The sequence below is a fragment of the Ambystoma mexicanum genome, chromosome 6p, assembly GCF_040938575.1.
Source record: "Ambystoma mexicanum isolate Mex_15411 chromosome 6p, UKY_AmexF1_1, whole genome shotgun sequence".
Taxonomy (NCBI): Eukaryota; Metazoa; Chordata; class Amphibia; order Caudata; family Ambystomatidae; genus Ambystoma; species Ambystoma mexicanum.
In genome coordinates this window covers 26,020,514-26,040,147 of record NC_090935.1, presented here as the reverse complement: position 1 = coordinate 26,040,147, position 19,634 = coordinate 26,020,514, and positions in this window count along the sequence as shown.

Below are 19,634 nucleotides of genomic sequence, written 5' to 3'. Positions count from 1 at the left end.
ACAAACCAAGTTGGTGGTCCAAGGTTTCTGATCATGCAACGCACGTCTTCATTCCGTCTGAACCAGTATTCCTTTGGACCACGCATGTTTGCAAACAAATTTGTTATACTTGATTGTAAAACCTCATCTTTTTCTTGTACTTTTTGTATTAACTGCGTAGCTGACATATTTTGAAAGTGTGTTCCAGATTTAAGAATGTGTGCAACTCCATAACATAGTGTTGCTAATTCACTTTCATAGAGTAGGTGGAAAATGTATTCCCAGATTTAGACAAAATGTGGATCTTGCGACTACATTAATAATGAGCAGTATTCTGATGCCCCAATCTGAGTGGGTCTATCATCGTATCTTCCACCTTTGCCAGTAGGAAATAGCAGTGGAAAAGCACGTGCTTCTATACGTTTTTCCCAAATACTCATTGGTGACCCTTTGGTTTGTCGCATTTGGTAAGTTTCTAGTGCATCATCTATGCTTTCATTGGAATGCAATGGATGAATTGTGTAATGGTCCAAAAGAGTGGATACTGTAGCTGGATCCAGAAGTTCGAATTGTCCAGTTTCTGATGGCTCTTGAATTATTTCAGTTGTTTGCCTTAAGCTTTCATCAATATTTATTTCCTTGTACTATTGTCTTTTAGAAATTGCAATGCTTGTCTAACTTTGTGTAAGTCCACTAATTGTTGCCACTTTTTTGTCCTTTGTGGGGTACTCCATTTACCAAGACTATTAAAGAATGCTCTATTGAATGTTCACTCCTAGAGTGTGCACATTTTCCGTTAGATCTAATGGCAAGGAAACTACTTTGCCACGAATGCCTTTCACCAATTCAGAGGAAGGTAATTTTGCTGTTTTTGGATGAAGGCGTATAATTGCTTGAAATGGGTGAACTGTTTGAATTATTATGCTCTCATACAAATTGAGCTGTTGCAGGATTTTTGGTAATGGAAACAATTCCAAATTATTTGTAACAGCACGTGAAGGAGTGTGGTTGTTGTCTAATTTTGCAGTATAGTAACTGCAACATATTAGGCGTTCAGTTATTTCATATTTGTTTTCAGCTAAAAGGTACAAAGCTAATTCAAACCATTTAGAGTCTCCATTGTTTTCTATTTTGTATGCTATGTCCACATTTTATGTGTTCCTTTTGTAAAACGCTCTGCGGCAACACACACACACATGGTTTGGTACTTCAGCCGATGGCCTTTTAAATTTTACTATTTCTTTTCTGTATGTGTGTAATAGAAGGTTGCTATGTGTAGAATTGTCGCTACTATGTTCTAAAACTGTTGCATTTTCTACGTGGCTCTCACTTCCAAAATACTTTTTCTGAATACGGTCCATTTCTTCTTGTAAGTATTTGGGTGTACCATGCAGAAGAGTGGTATTTAAATTGCCTAATTCTGAAGCTGGACATTTTGCATAGTATATTTTATACACTACATTTCTTACTTTGTAATGATGTACTGATATTCTTTTTATATCATGGAAGGTACTTTTGCAAGTAGGCCCAGAAATGCAGGCTGATGAATGTCCTTTTAGTCCTGTGTCTTTCCGCACTGCACAAAAATCCATATTTTGCAGCACTTTCATTTTACTTTTGTCTTTACCTTTTACATATTGATTGAGGAACTAACGTAAAGATTTGAAAGCTTTGTTTGCAATGGCACACATTGATGTGCCCGGCCATTTGTTTACTGGACGGTGTGGTTCTGCTTAATTGAGAGGTAATTCTGATTTTTCAGGAGATAGATTTGTAAGCAGTGTTTCTTGTTCCATGATGGTAGTATTGATTTTCTCCTACCCTCGTCCACTGCTATGGATGGCAATTGTTTGTTTGATTTTGTTTGTATGCTTCTTCATTAAAATATGGCTTTGTGGTTGTTGTGTGACTCCATTCACCACCACAAACATGCAAGAAATTATTTTTGTTCACATTCCGTTTATTGCTGAGTTTCTTTTATAGTTAGGTACTTAGTTTTGTTAGTGCTTTCATCCTATTTAACACTAATATGAACAACTTCCTTTTGAGAAGGATTGCACTGTCCACGAGTGCTTGTAGAATTAACTTTCTATAGTACGTTTTAAGGTGTGAGGATGATTTTGGTCCTCTTCTTAGTAGGTTCTGAAGGACTCTGTGATGAAACATTTTTGCTAAAATACTTTTTTTACTATGGGTTCTTACACTATCAGGATTGTTAGGAATATTGTTAGCTGTACTGGCAGCCGTTTTCTTGACAACATTTCTGTGTTTTGTGACACTTTGTGATGGAGGAGGTACAGTTTCGGTAGTTGAGACTTCCTTTATTATGTTACCCAACTGCATTAGCTGGTTTGTACCAAGATTCTCTACACACTCTATAACAGGTGGATGCTTACATTGGGCACCTTTATTTTTCTTTGCTCTAATTCTGTGTTCCTTTCTACAGAGTTGCTTTTTGGTAGGCATTCTTTGGTGTCTGTTGATAAAAAATATATACTTTGGTCTGTCCAATGTATGTGTGCAGTGTGCATGTGTGCATAAGTCTGATGGGGAAGCTCTTTGTCATGGTGTGTCAACGTACAGTGAACTCTAACAATCATTTGGTAAGACTACTTTACTGTTTGTATACTACTACAATGTGCTTCAGATGAGAGTAAAAAGTGGCCTACTTGTGACGAGAACCATTATTAATAACCGAAATGCCAAAAACTTGCTATAGCAACTTCTTTTCACAATCTAACCTTCTAAGGATTACCTATGTTATTTCAGTACCAAACACACAGGGATTTGTCAGCCATTCTACCTGTTATTCTTTGTTCAATAAATGGATATTTGTAGGTAGAATGGTTTACAAATCAATGCTTGCTTTGGTGCCCAAAATAAACAAATAACCCACGCAGCCTCTTTAAGGAGTAGTTCCAATATAGAGGTTGTACTGTACTGTACTTGTTTGTACAAGGTGACCAGGTTTCTTCGGATATGTCGTCTGCAGTGTAGATGCTGTTGATTCTCAGGAGAGTAGTCTTCACTGCGAATAAAAAAAAACAAATCAATTACTTTGTGTGTTTGCAGCAGTGATGATACTGCAGACATTACTTGTGCTTCTTTCGTCAGAGGATTGAACTTTCATATTTCAACCCAGTGCACGTGCACATTTCACTTCACTCTGTGCAGTCTTTGCATAGTACTTGCAAAATGGTACTTGAAAGTCCTTCAAAATAACTAAATCTTTTAAGGGTATGGAAATGCCTTGTTCTTTACAAAGTGTACTATGCATAGGAGAGAGGTTTGTAAGCCATAGGGCAAAGTACTAGATGGGGAAACATTTTGCGAAAAATCAGGAGACCCTCAGAAGGAAATGTCAGCACTACAATCTGGAGCAATTACTATTCTCATACGATCGCATTGCAAGTAGCATTACTATAGGCCGTAAAAAGTACAGAACTCCGACATTTTCACATACAAAATTGAGGTCTGCCTTAAATAGGCATGCTTGCAACGTATGTACAGGTTATGCGGAAGACAGTAAGCAGTCGTGCGATTTGTGAATGACAAATCGGCAATCTTGCACTTTAAAGAGGGAGAGTTATGTATTCCCTATGGACATTTAGCAGCATTATTTTGTCTAATTTAAATTATAAGGCTTCCACATGTTCTCTGATTAAAATGTACATACCTGTACTCTATACTGATGCATGTGCACATGCATGGAGCTGTAAGTAGAAATTCGCAATCCTTGCACAGTAGCTTGTGAAGTAGGTGCTTTGCAATGGTATGCGGCTTCCATTCAGAATCATCGACAGTAATTTTGAAGTGCGCAATGTTGATGACAGAGTTAAAATTAGCGATGTTCTATGTTATTGATGGATGATTGTGCAACCGCTTAGTTGTGTCCAATGAAGGACTCGCTTTGGTACCGCTGTAGAAAGGATAAAAGGGCTGGCTAAGAGTTACGTGCCGCACGTAGGCAACGCTTGTCCGCTGGTAGGGCGTGTCCCATATGGGTTTCTACAGCAAATCCTGCATGGAAAGGCGACTGTAGGCATCAGCCAATCAGATGTTCACATTACTCTTTTGTGCGGAAAGACAGTGCGCACACTGAAGATGGCCGAGGTGGAGAGAGTCTGGGTTTTGATGCTTAGAGACATTTTTGTGCAAGGCTTACAACACTATGCCGAGAGTAGGCATGTGGCACACCATTTCGATGTGTGAGGAGTGGAGGTGGTGTGGAGCGCTGACACTGATGCCAATGCTGCGGCAATTCTGCAAGTTTGTAGAGACATGCATAGAATGACCTCTCCTCATGTGGTAATTTTGCACCACGGTGCTTGCCATTTGAGATACCTGACTTCACATACTTTGTTGGCAGATTTGGCACAGTTGGTTGAAGCACTCATGACCATTTTCCCAACAACGAGAAGTCATTTTTTCTGCTTTACTCCCGAGAGTGCAATGGAACAACACTTCTGTTTTCTGTCCAGATCAAAGCATCGGGAGGTGTATCATCAATCGCGGCATGCGTGCATTCATGCTACGAGCTGGTATGTTTTTTTGTAGCCACGATAACATTGCTCCAAGCAATGCGCAATACTTTGAAGGAGATGGTGTTGCGCTATCTTCTTTGGGAAATGCGATGTTCTTTTGGAATGTAAGGCTTGCTTTAGAGAAGGCTCTGTAATGTTTGCAAGAGTAAAGCAAGGACAAAAAATAAAAGAAAATACATAAAATACCAGATGTCTGTACAGTATCTGGCCAAAAAAAAAAAATGAATCTCTTCAGAGCCTACCTTAAAGGGGAAAAAGGGGGAATAGTACTTTAATGTACCGTCATCATGCTCTGATCCTGTACATGTACCCGAACATGGCGGTAGTTAGCAGCCAGCACATATCACCACCCGGGATTCAAGGGTGGAGCCGCATGTAAATGAGAATGAGCGGAGCTAGGGATTGGTCAATAAAGTTCAGTAGATGTTAAGACCGACGTACTTTAGTAAGACTGTCTTCTCCCTCACAGGAGACCACACAGCCATGGCTTTCCATGCTCGAAAACAGATTATCGGGATTTTGGGAGACTCATGGATATTTTGGTTGAAGGTGCATGCAGAAAGCTGCAGTTTATCTACAAATCACGGATTTCCACAAATGCGAAAGTGCACTGGCATGGCGTGCGTGGCATGAGATGGCTGGACTTGGTACCTCTTTGTGTTACTTTACTGACAGAGCGTCCTCCAGATATGCTGATCATTCATTGTGGAGGAAACAGTTTAGGCCATGTATCTGGAATTTCTTTGCAATTTGCAATGAAGGAAGGACTCGCGAAGCTCATGGACATGTTTCCAAATTGTCAAATACTTTTTTCCCGTATTGCCCAAAGACAAATATGGCTGCGTTCTTCTACGTTTGGTCCACAAATGGAGAAAACGAGACACAATGTGAATAAGGCTGTGTGTGCATTTTTAAGAGATGTTGGCATGTCCTCTTTCCACAATGAAAACCTTTTGTTTCGCAGCACTTTCATTTTCCGCAGAGATGGAGTCCACCTCACATATGCTGGCAATCAGATTTTTCTTCGCAATGTACAAAATGCATTGCAACCTCTTTTGCAATCACACTAACCTATCTGACAATCCGTTTTCCCCAATCCACTGTTTTTGACCCACACAACACACCACGGAAAGGCTCTTTTCAGCGCCGCCACTTACTGCCAACGTACACTTGGTGGGAGGATCAGATACCGAGGATGCTGTGGAGGAACTCAAACGACTACGCTCTTCACATGGCACCACCTTTTCGAATGTCCGCAGTGTGGAACGAAGTGAGGTGTCGCTTCATGGTTGTCGTACCAAAACTGTACGCTCCAAATCTCCCGCGACTCAACGCCACCTCGCACTGGTTACACTTCACCAGGTTTGCACATGCTTTTGGTACATTCCCATAAACTGAAAACAACCGCCACTCCCGCCGAGTGCTCCTAGTGTGGAGTTCCTCCACTTCATTCTCTTCCTCTTCTTCCTCGGTCTCTACATCCTCACCCATATATCTCTCTGCAGGCCCTTGGTGAGGTGGTGATGGCGGGTTTGGGGGTGGTGCAGAGGCTAATGACCCAACAGCAGCCATGGAAGCCATACCGATTAGTTTCCTTTTGGTCACTACAGCTGTAAAGTCAACACACCTCAATCTGCTATAGCTAGAAGGACAATGAAGATGCGCTCGGGGGTGTGGCCTTTTGTAGGGTGGCAGGGGTGTGCCTCGTGACCTTCTTCATCCCTACAAAGCAGTAGACAAATTTTAAACGGCAAGTCCTGAGATGGCCTATTGTTTGGGATGTGTGAAATTACATTTTTACACTCTCCAATACTTTGCCTTGTGTCTACAAGTTCATTTGTATTGTTGCGGAAGCACACCAACTGCGGAAATTAGTCCCCACACTCAGTGTAGGTGCGGTCACATGATGACGTCCTCAACACATCCGCCCCAGTAATGAAAGTCCCCTGGACAGCAAATGCAAAGAATCAAACGTGCGCATGCACACAAGTGTCCTAAGGACAATGTTCGGGTTCTCAAACTACTTCAAAGTGCGACACAAGTGAGACGGACAGTTAGGAACAGGCGCGATGTTCGCAATACTTAAGTTTCTACTGCGCATGTGCACGCATGCTATGTTAACTGTAAGGACAGTTCCAGTGTCCTAAGGACAACTCCATTTTGTTTGCCTACGAACTTGCCGGCCACCGTGCCTGTTCTACGGACGGCACCATTTTGGCTGCGCCGGATACGGAACGCTATACTGACCTTCACACACTCCCAGTTTCCTCATTTACACCCATACCGGACATCTGGTGTGTTCTACGAACATGTATTATCTCGTTTCCATGCAGTATGCCGAGGTAGTATATCCTTTGGACACCCTTTTCGGTTTATGTACGCACAATTTCAACAGATCACATCCGTCTTACTTGACATTAGACAGCACCCACATTCCATTTCTACGGATAGATCGAACAGGCATGCTGTTCGCGAACATTTTATGTCTTTTTAAAAACAAATTCTACACACAAACTCTTTCTCTACAACTACTGTACAAAAACATTTCAAACACACACAATCAATCTAAAGAAATAGCGGGGAAGCGGGCACAAACAAATATGGGGGAATTAGGATTCAAGACGGGCTGGTTATGTAGAGAAGATTTGTGAGGGGAAGAAGGGATGGATATTTCGTCAAAATGTCTATTTTCCTGTTTACGATTTGGGGATGGTTCACTAGGGAATGGAGAAGCAGGGCAGGTGCAGGTGGGGCATTGATAACAAACTTTTCCTCTACTTTTCCTCTCACACAGTCCTCCACAAACTCCCGTAAACTTTGAAAATTGTCGCTCGATGTGTACATTTTCTGCTATATCCTTTTTATCCTGTCTTCTGTCTCGTTTGTTGCCCTTTCTTCGTTTCTTTCCTGGTCTGTTCAAAAAATAAATACATAAGTTGAATGCCTCTAAAATACTGGTCACTATTTTGTATATGCAGAGCAGTCTGTAACATTATTGTCGCTGTCTTTAGACATTTCCTCATGTGGGAAATACCCCTCTAGCCACTCCAAAGTACTAGCCATTTCTGAGTAAAAACAACAGAAAGAAATTATTTCTGCACCACATACCACAAAAAAACATCACCCATATAAAAAAATGACCTTCATTCACTCTTTTGCTGTAGTGTCCCTACGTCCTACTGCGTCCGTCCGCTGTCGTTCCAGGCTGCCGAGTTTCTGTGAAGTGATTACGCTGGAGGCATCCTTTCTTTTTTATGGTACCATCCACTTTATTCTACACGGTTATTAAATGTCGTTTCCTTTTCCCAGCTTCAGGTTTCCATATTTACTTATTACTACTTATAATATCTTTGTCCTTCTTCTATGTTACACATTTTTTGTGTAAGACAATAGTACATTTTCAGCTATCCCCCGCCTCTTTGGGTTATGTTGATCCTGTCCAACCCAGTCCGCAAACAGGTGCTCAGTCCGTCCCTTTCCAATATCAATAGGAAAGGGGTTCTGTATGTTCTATGTTAAATGTATTTCAAGTACGTAGATTATACTACATATCTCTCAAAATCACATGATTACAGTGTATATTCTGCTCAACGACTTCATTGCCACAATTTCTTGCTTAAGTTCCACCTTCCAAAAACCTATACAATTTCCTAAAAAAAAAAAAAACTTTGTTACGGGGATGTTATGGTTAAGTTGCCCTCCCAAAAACCTGTACACTTCACTAAAAAAATACTTTCCACCTCCCCTTTATGCTTCAAATTAAAACCAAAAAACCCCTCGCCAGTTATGGTAAAGTAAGCCTCCAACCCTGCCACCACCCCTGTGCACAGCTAACACTAACACCCAGACCATGAAAGATGTCATCTCAAAGGTGAATGCTGACATCAATGACAACATCACTTGTTTAGCCCCTTTCTTTTCCTTCCCTGCCATACATATATATGTGCATTCAGTAAAAAAAGTCACTAAAGGAATGTTATACTTCACAGTGCAACCAAACACCACTGCACATTCTCCCATTATAGTAAGCTAAGCAACCATAACTCGCACCACCTACGTGCATTGCTAAGACTAACACCCAGGACATCAAAGATGATGTCACAAATATCATTGATGACATCACTGATGACATCACATGTGAAAATAATATCTCTAAAAAGACCGTGCCTACAAGGGGTTTTTTCTATTATGTTGGTAGCAAGATGTCGGGGGTGATTGTGTAATGTTACACATGTCATAAGTAGCTCAAAAAAGTACACTTAAAACACAATTGTGCTAAAACAAACAATACATATGCCGACCCAATGCGTATAAATGAGAGGCACATACAGGGAAACTGAAGTAGGGTAGAAAGAACTAGCAGCATCCCACAGTTTATCTTCCTGTATACAAATTAATTGTGTGTTTGAGGCCTGCCATTGCCCCATGCATGTGCATCATGAGCTGCCACCGGACCCTAAGGAAAGTACTTTAAGAACATACGACAAGGGTAACGTTTTGCTATACAGCACCTTTTCAATTTTCATATCGTGCTGGTCAGTGAATAAAACCACCTGGTCTACATTTTTCAATCCACCAAAATAAGTGAGGCACACATGTGATGTGTTTTATTACTTAAGGGGCCCCCCTGCAGTCTTTCCACTCAATCAAAAGAAATGTAGAAATCCAAGATTCTCTGACTCACCCTCCCCCCCTCTATCCATGCACCCCATCACACACCATACTTGATATGCTGGCCCCAAGAATCTCTGCCTCCTCCCCCCGGTCCCCTGTGCCCCATCACAATCCATAGCTTGATATGCTGGCCCCAATAATCTCTTCTTCCCCCCTCCCCCTCTATCCCATGCACCCCATCACAAACCATAGCTTGATATGCTGGCCCCAAGAATCTCTTCCTCTCCCCTCACCCTCTATCCCATGCACCCTATCACAAACCATAGCTTGATATGCTGGCCCCAAGAATCTCTTCCTCCCCCTCTATCCCATGCACCCTATCACAAACCATAGCTTGATATGCTGGCCCCAAGAATCTCTTCCTCCCCCCTCACCCTCTATCCCATGCACCCCATCACAAACCATAGCTTGATATGCTGGCCCCAAGAATCTCTTCCTCCCCCCTCCCCCTCTATCTCATGCACCCTATCACAAACCATAGCTTGATATGCTGGCCCCAAGAATCTCTTCCTCCACCCTCCCCCTCTATCCCATGCACCCTATCACAAACCATAGCTTGATATGCTGGCCCCAAGAATCTCTTCCTCCCCCCTCACCCTCTATCACATGCACCCTATCACAAACCATAGCTTGATATGCTGGCCCCAAGAATCTCTTCCTCCCCCCTCCCCCTCTATCCCATGCACCCCATCACAAACCATAGCTTGATATGCTGGCCCCAAGAATCTCTTCCTCCCCCCTCCCCCTCTATCCCATGCACCCCATCACAAACCATAGCTTGATATGCTGGCCCCAAGAATCTCTTCCTCCCCCCTCTATCCCATGCACCCCATCACAAACCATAGCTTGATATGCTGACCCCAAGAATCTCTTCCTCCCCCCTCCCCCTCTATCCCATGCACCCTATCACAAACCATAGCTTGATATGCTGGCCCCAAGAATCTCTTCCTCCCCCCTCACCCTCTATCCCATGCACCCCATCACAAACCATAGCTTGATATGCTGGCCCCAAGAATCTCTTCCTCCCCCCTCACCCTCTATCCCATGCACCCTATCACAAACCATAGCTTGATATGCTGGCCCCAAGAATCTCTTCCTCCCCCCCTCTATCCCATGCACCCTATCACAAACCATAGCTTGATATGCTGGCCCCAAGAATCTCTTCCTCCCCCCTCACCCTCTATCCCATGCACCCCATCACAAACCATAGCTTGATATGCTGGCCCCAAGAATCTCTTCCTCCCCCCTCCCCCTCTATCCCATGCACCCCATCACAAACCATAGCTTGATATGCTGGCCCCAAGAATCTCTTCCTCCCCCTCTATCCCATGCACCCCATCACAAACCATAGCTTGATATGCTGGCCCCAAGAATCTCTTCCTCCCCCCTCCCCCTCTATCCCATGCACCCCATCACAAACCATAGCTTGATATGCTGGCCCCAAGAATCTCTTCCTACCCCCTCCCCCTCTATCCCATGCACCCCATCACAAACCATAGCTTGATATGCTGGCCCCAATAATCTCTTCCTCCCCCCTCACCCTCTATCCCATGTACCCCATCACAAACCATAGCTTGATATGCTGGCCCCAAGAATCTCTTCCTCCCCCCTCCCCCTCTATCCCATGCACCCCATCACAAACCATAGCTTGATATGCTGGCCCCAAGAATCTCTTCCTCCCCCCTCACCCTCTATCCCATGCACCCTATCACAAACCATAGCTTGATATGCTGGCCCCAAGGATCTCTTCCTCCCCCCTCCCCCTCTATCCCATGCACCCCATCACAAACCATAGCTTGATATGCTGGCCCCAAGGATCTCTTCCTCCCCCTTCCCCCTCTATCCCATGCACCCCATCACAAACCATAGCTTGATATGCTGGCCCCAAGAATCTCTTCCTCCCCCCTCCCCCTCTATCCCATGCACCCCATCACAAACCATAGCTTGATAGGCTGGCCCCAAGAATCTCTTCCTCCCCCCTCCCCCTCTATCCCATGCACCCCATCACAAACCATAGCTTGATATGCTGGCCCCAAGAATCTCTTCCTCCCCCCTCCCCCTCTATCCCATGCACCCCATCACAAACCATAGCTTGATATGCTGGCCCCAAGAATCTCTTCCTCCCCCCTCCCCCTCTATCCCATGCACCCCATCACAAACCATAGCTTGATATGCTGGCCCCAAGAATCTCTTCCTCCCACCTCACCCTCTATCCCATGCACCCTATCACAAACCATAGCTTGATATGCGGGCCCCAAGAATCTCTTCCTCCCACCTCACCCTCTATCCCATGCACCCCATCACAAACCATAGCTTGATATGCTGGCACCAAGAATCTCTTCCTCCCCCCTCACCCTCTATCCCATGCACCCCATCACAAACCATAGCTTGATATGCTGACCCCAAGAATCTCTTCCTCCCCCCTCCCCCTCTATCCCATGCACCCCATCACAAACCATAGCTTGATATGCTGACCCCAAGAATCTCTTCCTCCCCCCTCCCCCTCTATCCCATGCACCCCATCACAAACCATAGCTTGATATGCTGGCCCCAAGAATCTCTTCCTCCCCCCTCCCCCTCTATCCCATGCACCCCATCACAAACCATAGCTTGATATGCTGGCCCCAAGAATCTCTTCCTCCCCCCTCCCCCTCTATCCCATGCACCCCATCACAAACCATAGCTTGATATGCTGGCCCCAAGAATCTCTTCCTCCCCCCTCCCCCTCTATCCCATGCACCCCATCACAAACCATAGCTTGATATGCTGGCCCCAAGAATCTCTTCCTCCCCCCTCACCCTCTATCCCATGCACCCCATCACAAACCATAGCTTGATATGCTGGCCCCAAGAATCTCTTCCTCCCCCCTCCCCCCTCTATCCCATGCACCCCATCACAAACCATAGCTTGATATGCTGGCCCCAAGAATCTCTTCCTCCCCCCTCCCCCTCTATCCCATGCACCCCATCACAAACCATAGCTTGATATGCTGGCCCCAAGAATCTCTTCCTCCCCCCTCCCCCTCTATCCCATGCACCCCATCACAAACCATAGCTTGATATGCTGACCCCAAGAATCTCTTCCTACCCCCTCCCCCTCTATCCCATGCACCCCATCACAAACCATAGCTTGATATGCTGACCCCAATAATCTCTTCCTCCCCACTCACCCTCTATCCCATGCACCCCATCACAAACCATAGCTTGATATGCTGGCCCCAAGAATCTCTTCCTCCCCCCCCCTCTATCCCATGCACCCTATCACAAACCATAGCTTGATATGCTGGCCCCAAGAATCTCTTCCTCCCCCCCCCTCTATCCCATGCACCCTATCACAAACCATAGCTTGATATGCTGGCCCCAAGAATCTCTTCCTCCCCACTCACCCTCTATCCCATGCACCCTATCACAAACCATAGCTTGATATGCTGGCCCCAAGAATCTCTTCCTCCCCCCTCACCCTCTATCCCATGCACCCTATCACAAACCATAGCTTGATATGCTGGCCCCAAGAATCTCTTCCTCCCCCCTCCCCCTCTATCCCATGCACCCCATCACAAACCATAGCTTGATATGCTGGCCCCAAGAATCTCTTCCTCCCCCCTCCCTCTCTATCCCATGCACCCCATCCCAAACCATAGCTTGATATGCTGGCCCCAAGAATCTATTCCTCCCCCCTCCCCCTCTATCCCATGCACCCCATCACAAACCATAGCTTGATATGCTGGCCCCAAGAATCTCTTCCTTCCCCCTCCCCCTCTATTCCATGCACCCCATCACAAACCATAGCTTGATATGCTGGCCCCAAGAATCTCTTCCTCCCCCCTCCCCCTCTATCCCATGCACCCCATCACAAACCATAGCTTGATATGCTGGACCCAAGAATCTCTTCCTCCCCCCTCCCCCTCTATCCCATGCACCCCATCACAAACCATAGCTTGATATGCTGGCCCCAAGAATCTCTTCCTCCCCCCTCCCCCTCTATCCCATGCACCCCATCACAAACCATAGCTTGATATGCTGGCCCCAAGAATCTCTTCCTCCCCCCTCCCCCTCTATCCCATGCACCCCATCACAAACCATAGCTTGATATGCTGGCCCCAAGAATCTCTTCCTCCCCCCTCCCCCTCTATCCCATGCACCCCATCACAAACCATAGCTTGATATGCTGGCCCCAAGAATCTCTTCCTCCCCCCTCCCCCTCTATCCCATGCACCCCATCACAAACCATAGCTTGATATGCTGGCCCCAAGAATCTCTTCCTCCCCCCTCACCCTCTATCCCATGCACCCTATCACAAACCATAGCTTGATATGCTGGCCCCAAGAATCTCTTCCTCCCCCCCTCACCCTCTATCCCATGCACCCTATCACAAACCATAGCTTGATATGCTGGCCCCAAGAATCTCTTCCTCCCCCCTCCCCCTCTATCCCATGCACCCTATCACAAACCATAGCTTGATATGCTGGCCCCAAGAATCTCTTCCTCCCCCCTCCCCCTCTATCCCATGCACCCTATCACAAACCATAGCTTGATTTGCTGGCCCCAAGAATCTCTTCCTCCCCCCTCCCCCTCTATCCCATGCACCCTATCACAAACCATAGCTTGATATGCTGGCCCCAAGAATCTCTTCCTCCCCCCTCCCCCTCTATCCCATGCACCCTATCACAAACCATAGCTTGATATGCTGGCCCCAAGAATCTCTTCCTCCCCCCTCCCCCTCTATCCCATGCACCCCATCACAAACCATAGCTTGATATGCTGGCCCCAAGAATCTCTTCCTCCCGCCTCCCCCTCTATCCCATGCACCCCATCACAAACCATAGCTTGATATGCTGGCCCCAAGAATCTCTTCCTCCCCCCTCCCCCTCTATCCCATGCACCCCATCACAAACCATAGCTTGATATGCTGGCCCCAAGAATCTCTTCCTCCCCCCTCCCCCTCTATCCCATGCACCCCATCACAAACCATAGCTTGATATGCTGGCCCCAAGAATCTCTTCCTCCCCCCTCACCCTCTATCCCATGCACCCCATCACAAACCATAGCTTGATATGCTGGCCCCAAGAATCTCTTCCTCCCCCCTCCCCCTCTATCCCATGCACCCCATCACAAACCATAGCTTGAAATGCTGGCCCCAAGAATCTCTTCCTCCCCCCTCCCCCTCTATCCCATGCACCCCATCACAAACCATAGCTTGATATGCTGGCCCCAAGAATCTCTTCCTCCCCCCTCCCCCTCTATCCCATGCACCCCATCACAAACCATAGCTTGATATGCTGGCCCCAAGAATCTCTTCCTCCCCCCTCACCCTCTATCCCATGCACCCCATCACAAACCATAGCTTGATATGCTGGCCCCAAGAATCTCTTCCTCCCCCCCTCCCCCTCTATCCCATGCACCCCATCACAAACCATAGCTTGATATGCTGGCCCCAAGAATCTCTTCCTCCCCCCTCCCCCTCTATCCCATGCACCCCATCACAAACCATAGCTTGATATGCTGGCCCCAAGAATCTCTTCCTCCCCCCCTCACCCTCTATCCCATGCACCCCATCACAAACCATAGCTTGATATGCTGGCCCCAAGAATCTCTTCCTCCCCCCTCACCCTCTATCCCATGCACCCTATCACAAACCATAGCTTGATATGCTGGCCCCAAGAATCTCTTCCTCCCCCCTCACCCTCTATCCCATGCACCCCATCACAAACCATAGCTTGATATGCTGGCCCCAAGAATCTCTTCCTCCCCCCTCACCCTCTATCCCATGCACCCCATCACAAACCATAGCTTGATATGCTGGCCCCAAGAATCTCTTCCTCCCCCCTCCCCCTCATACCCCAGCACCCCATCACAATCCATAGCTTGATATGCTGACCCCAAGAATCTCTTCCTCCCCCCTCCCCCTCATACCCCAGCACCCCATCACAATCCATAGCTTGATATGCTGGCCCCAAGAATCTCTTCCTCCCCCCTCCCCCTCTATCAAATGCACCCCATCACAAACCATAGCTTGATATGCTGGCCCCAAGAATCTCTTCCTCCCCCTCCCCCTCATACCCCAGCACCCCATCACAATCCATAGCTTGATATGCTGGCCCCAAGAATCTCTTCCTCCCCCCTCACCCTCTATCCCATGCACCCCATCACAAACCATAGCTTGATATGCTGGCCCCAAGAATCTCTTCCTCCCCCCTCCCCCTCATACCCCAGCACTCCATCACAATCCATAGCTTGATATGCTGACCCCAAGAATCTCTTCCTCCCCCCTCCCCCTCATACCCCAGCACCCCATCACAATCCATAGCTTGATATGCTGGCCCCAAGAATCTCTTCCTCCCCCCTCCCCCTCATACCCCAGCACCCCATCACAATCCATAGCTTGATATGCTGACCCCAAGAATCTCTTCATCCCCCCTCCCCCTCTATCCCATGCACCCCATCACAAACCATAGCTTGATATGCTGGCCCCAAGAATCTCTTCCTCCCCCATCCCCCTCATACCCCAGCACCCCATCACAATCCATAGCTTGATATGCTGACCCCAAGAATCTCTTCCTCCCCCCTCCCCCCCATACCCCAGCACCCCATCACAATCCATAGCTTGATATGCTGGCCCCAAGAATCTCTTCCTCCCCCCACCCCCTCTATCCCATGCACCCCATCACAATCCATAGCTTGATATGCTGGCCCCAAGAATCTCTTCCTCCCCCCTCCCCCTCTATCCCATGCACCCCATCACAAACCATAGCTTGATATGCTGGCCCCAAGAATCTCTTCCTCCCCCCTCCCCCTCTATCCCATGCACCCCATCACAATCCATAGCTTGATATGCTGGCCCCAAGAATCTCTTCCTCCCCCCTCCCCCTCTATCCCATGCACCCCATCACAAACCATAGCTTGATATGCTGGCCCCAAGAATCTCTTCCTCCCCCCTCCCCCTCATACCCCAGCACCCCATCACAATCCATAGCTTGATATGCTGGCCCCAAGAATCTCTTCCTCCCCCCTCACCCTCTATCCCATGCACCCTATCACAAACCATAGCTTGATATGCTGGCCCCAAGAATCTCTTCCTCCCCCCTCACCCTCATACCCCAGCACCCCATCAGAATCCATAGCTTGATATGCTGGCCCCAAGAATCTCTTCCTCCCCCCACCCCCTCTATCTCATGCACCCCATCACAAACCATAGCTTGAAATGCTGGCCCCAAGAATCTCTTCCTCCCCCCTCCCCCTCATACCCCAGCACCCCATCACAATCCATAGCTTGATATGCTGACCCCAAGAATCTCTTCCTCCCACCTCCCCCTCATACCCCAGCACCCCATCACAATCCATAGCTTGATATGCTGGCCCCAAGAATCTCTTCCTCCCCCCTCCCCCTCTATCCCATGCACCCCATCACAAACCATAGCTTGATATGCTGGCCCCAAGAATCTCTTCCTCCCCCCTCCCCCTCATACCCCAGCACCCCATCACAAACCATAGCTTGATATGCTGGCCCCAAGAATCTCTATCTCCCCCTCACCCTCTATCCCATGCACCCCATCACAAACCATAGCTTGATATGCTGGCCCCAAGAATCTCTTCCTCCCCCCTCCCCCTCTATCCCATGCACCCCATCACAAATCATAGCTTGATATGCTGGCCCCAAGAATCTCTTCCTCCCCCCTCCCCCTCTATCCCATGCACCCCATCACAAACCATAGCTTGATATGCTGGCCCCAAGAATCTCTTCCTCCCCCCTCCCCCTCTATCCCATGCACCCCATCACAATCCATAGCTTGATATGCTGACCCCAAGAATCTCTTCCTCCCCCCTCCCCCTCTATCCCATGCACCCCATCACAATCCATAGCTTGATATGCTGGCCCCAAGAATCTCTTCCTCCCCCCTCACCCTCTATCCCATGCACCCTATCACAAACCATAGATTGATATGCTGGCCCCAAGAATCTCTTCCTCCCCCCTCACCCTCTATCCCATGCACCCTATCACAAACCATAGCTTGATATGCTGGCCCCAAGAATCTCTTCCTCCCCCCCTCCCCCTCTATCCCATGCACCCCATCACAAACCATAGCTTGATATGCTGGCCCCAAGAATCTCTTCCTCCCCCCTCCCCCTCTATCCCATGCACCCCATCACAAACCATAGCTTGATATGCTGGCCCCAAGAATCTCTTCCTCCCCCCCTCACCCTCTATCCCATGCACCCTATCACAAACCATAGCTTGATATGCTGGCCCCAAGAATCTCTTCCTCCCCCCTCACCCTCTATCCCATGCACCCTATCACAAACCATAGCTTGATATGCTGGCCCCAAGAATCTCTTCCTCCCCCCTCACCCTCTATCCCATGCACCCCATCACAAACCATAGCTTGATATGCTGGCCCCAAGAATCTCTTCCTCCCCCCTCACCCTCTATCCCATGCACCCCATCACAAACCATAGCTTGATATGCAGGCCCCAAGAATCTCTTCCTCCCCCCTCCCCCTCATACCCCAGCACCCCATCACAATCCATAGCTTGATATGCTGACCCCAAGAATCTCTTCCTCCCCCCTCCCCCTCATACCCCAGCACCCCATCACAATCCATAGCTTGATATGCTGGCCCCAAGAATCTCTTCCTCCCCCCTCCCCCTCTATCAAATGCACCCCATCACAAACCATAGCTTGATATGCTGGCCCCAAGAATCTCTTCCTCCCCCTCCCCCTCATACCCCAGCACCCCATCACAATCCATAGCTTGATATGCTGGCCCCAAGAATCTCTTCCTCCCCCCTCACCCTCTATCCCATGCACCCCATCACAAACCATAGCTTGATATGCTGGCCCCAAGAATCTATTCCTCCCCCCTCCCCCTCATACCCCAGCACTCCATCACAATCCATAGCTTGATATGCTGACCCCAAGAATCTCTTCCTCCCCCCTCCCCCTCATACCCCAGCACCCCATCACAATCCATAGCTTGATATGCTGGCCCCAAGAATCTCTTCCTCCCCCCTCCCCCTCATACCCCAGCACCCCATCACAATCCATAGCTTGATATGCTGACCCCAAGAATCTCTTCCTCCCCCCTCCCCCTCTATCCCATGCACCCCATCACAAACCATAGCTTGATATGCTGGCCCCAAGAATCTCTTCCTCCCCCCTCCCCCTCATACCCCAGCACCCCATCACAATCCATAGCTTGATATGCTGACCCCAGGAATCTCTTCCTCCCCCCTCCCCCTCATACCCCAGCACCCCATCACAATCCATAGCTTGATATGCTGGCCCCAAGAATCTCTTCCTCCCCCCACCCCCTCTATCCCATGCACCCCATCACAATCCATAGCTTGATATGCTGGCCCCAAGAATCTCTTCCTCCCCCCTCCCCCTCTATCCCATGCACCCCATCACAAACCATAGCTTGATATGCTGGCCCCAAGAATCTCTTCCTCCCCCCTCCCCCTCTATCCCATGCACCCCATCACAATCCATAGCTTGATATGCTGGCCCCAAGAATCTCTTCCTCCCCCCTCCCCCTCTATCCCATGCACCCCATCACAAACCATAGCTTGATATGCTGGCCCCAAGAATCTCTTCCTCCCCCCTCCCCCTCATACCCCAGCACCCCATCACAATCCATAGCTTGATATGCTGGCCCCAAGAATCTCTTCCTCCCCCCTCACCCTCTATCCCATGCACCCTATCACAAACCATAGCTTGATATGCTGGCCCCAAGAATCTCTTCCTCCCCCCTCCCCCTCATACCCCAGCACCCCATCAGAATCCATAGCTTGATATGCTGGCCCCAAGAATCTCTTCCTCCCCCCTCCCCCTCTATCTCATGCACCCCATCACAAACCATAGCTTGAAATGCTGGCCCCAAGAATCTCTTCCTCCCCCCTCCCCCTCATACCCCAGCACCCCATCACAATCCATAGCTTGATATGCTGACCCCAAGAATCTCTTCCTCCCACCTCCCCCTCATACCCCAGCACCCCATCACAATCCATAGCTTGATATGCTGGCCCCAAGAATCTCTTCCTCCCCCCTCCCCCTCTATCCCATGCACCCCATCACAAACCATAGCTTGATATGCTGGCCCCAAGAATCTCTTCCTCCCCCCTCCCCCTCATACCCCAGCACCCCATCACAAACCATAGCTTGATATGCTGGCCCCAAGAATCTCTTCCTCCCCCCTCACCCTCTATCCCATGCACCCCATCACAAACCATAGCTTGATATGCTGGCCCCAAGAATCTCTTCCTCCCCCCTCCCCCTCTATCCCATGCACCCCATCACAAACTATAGCTTGATATGCTGGCCCCAAGAATCTCTTCCTCCCCCCTCCCCCTCTATCCCATGCACCCCATCACAAACCATAGCTTGATATGCTGGCCCCAAGAATCTCTTCCTCCCCCCTCCCCCTCTATCCCATGCACCCCA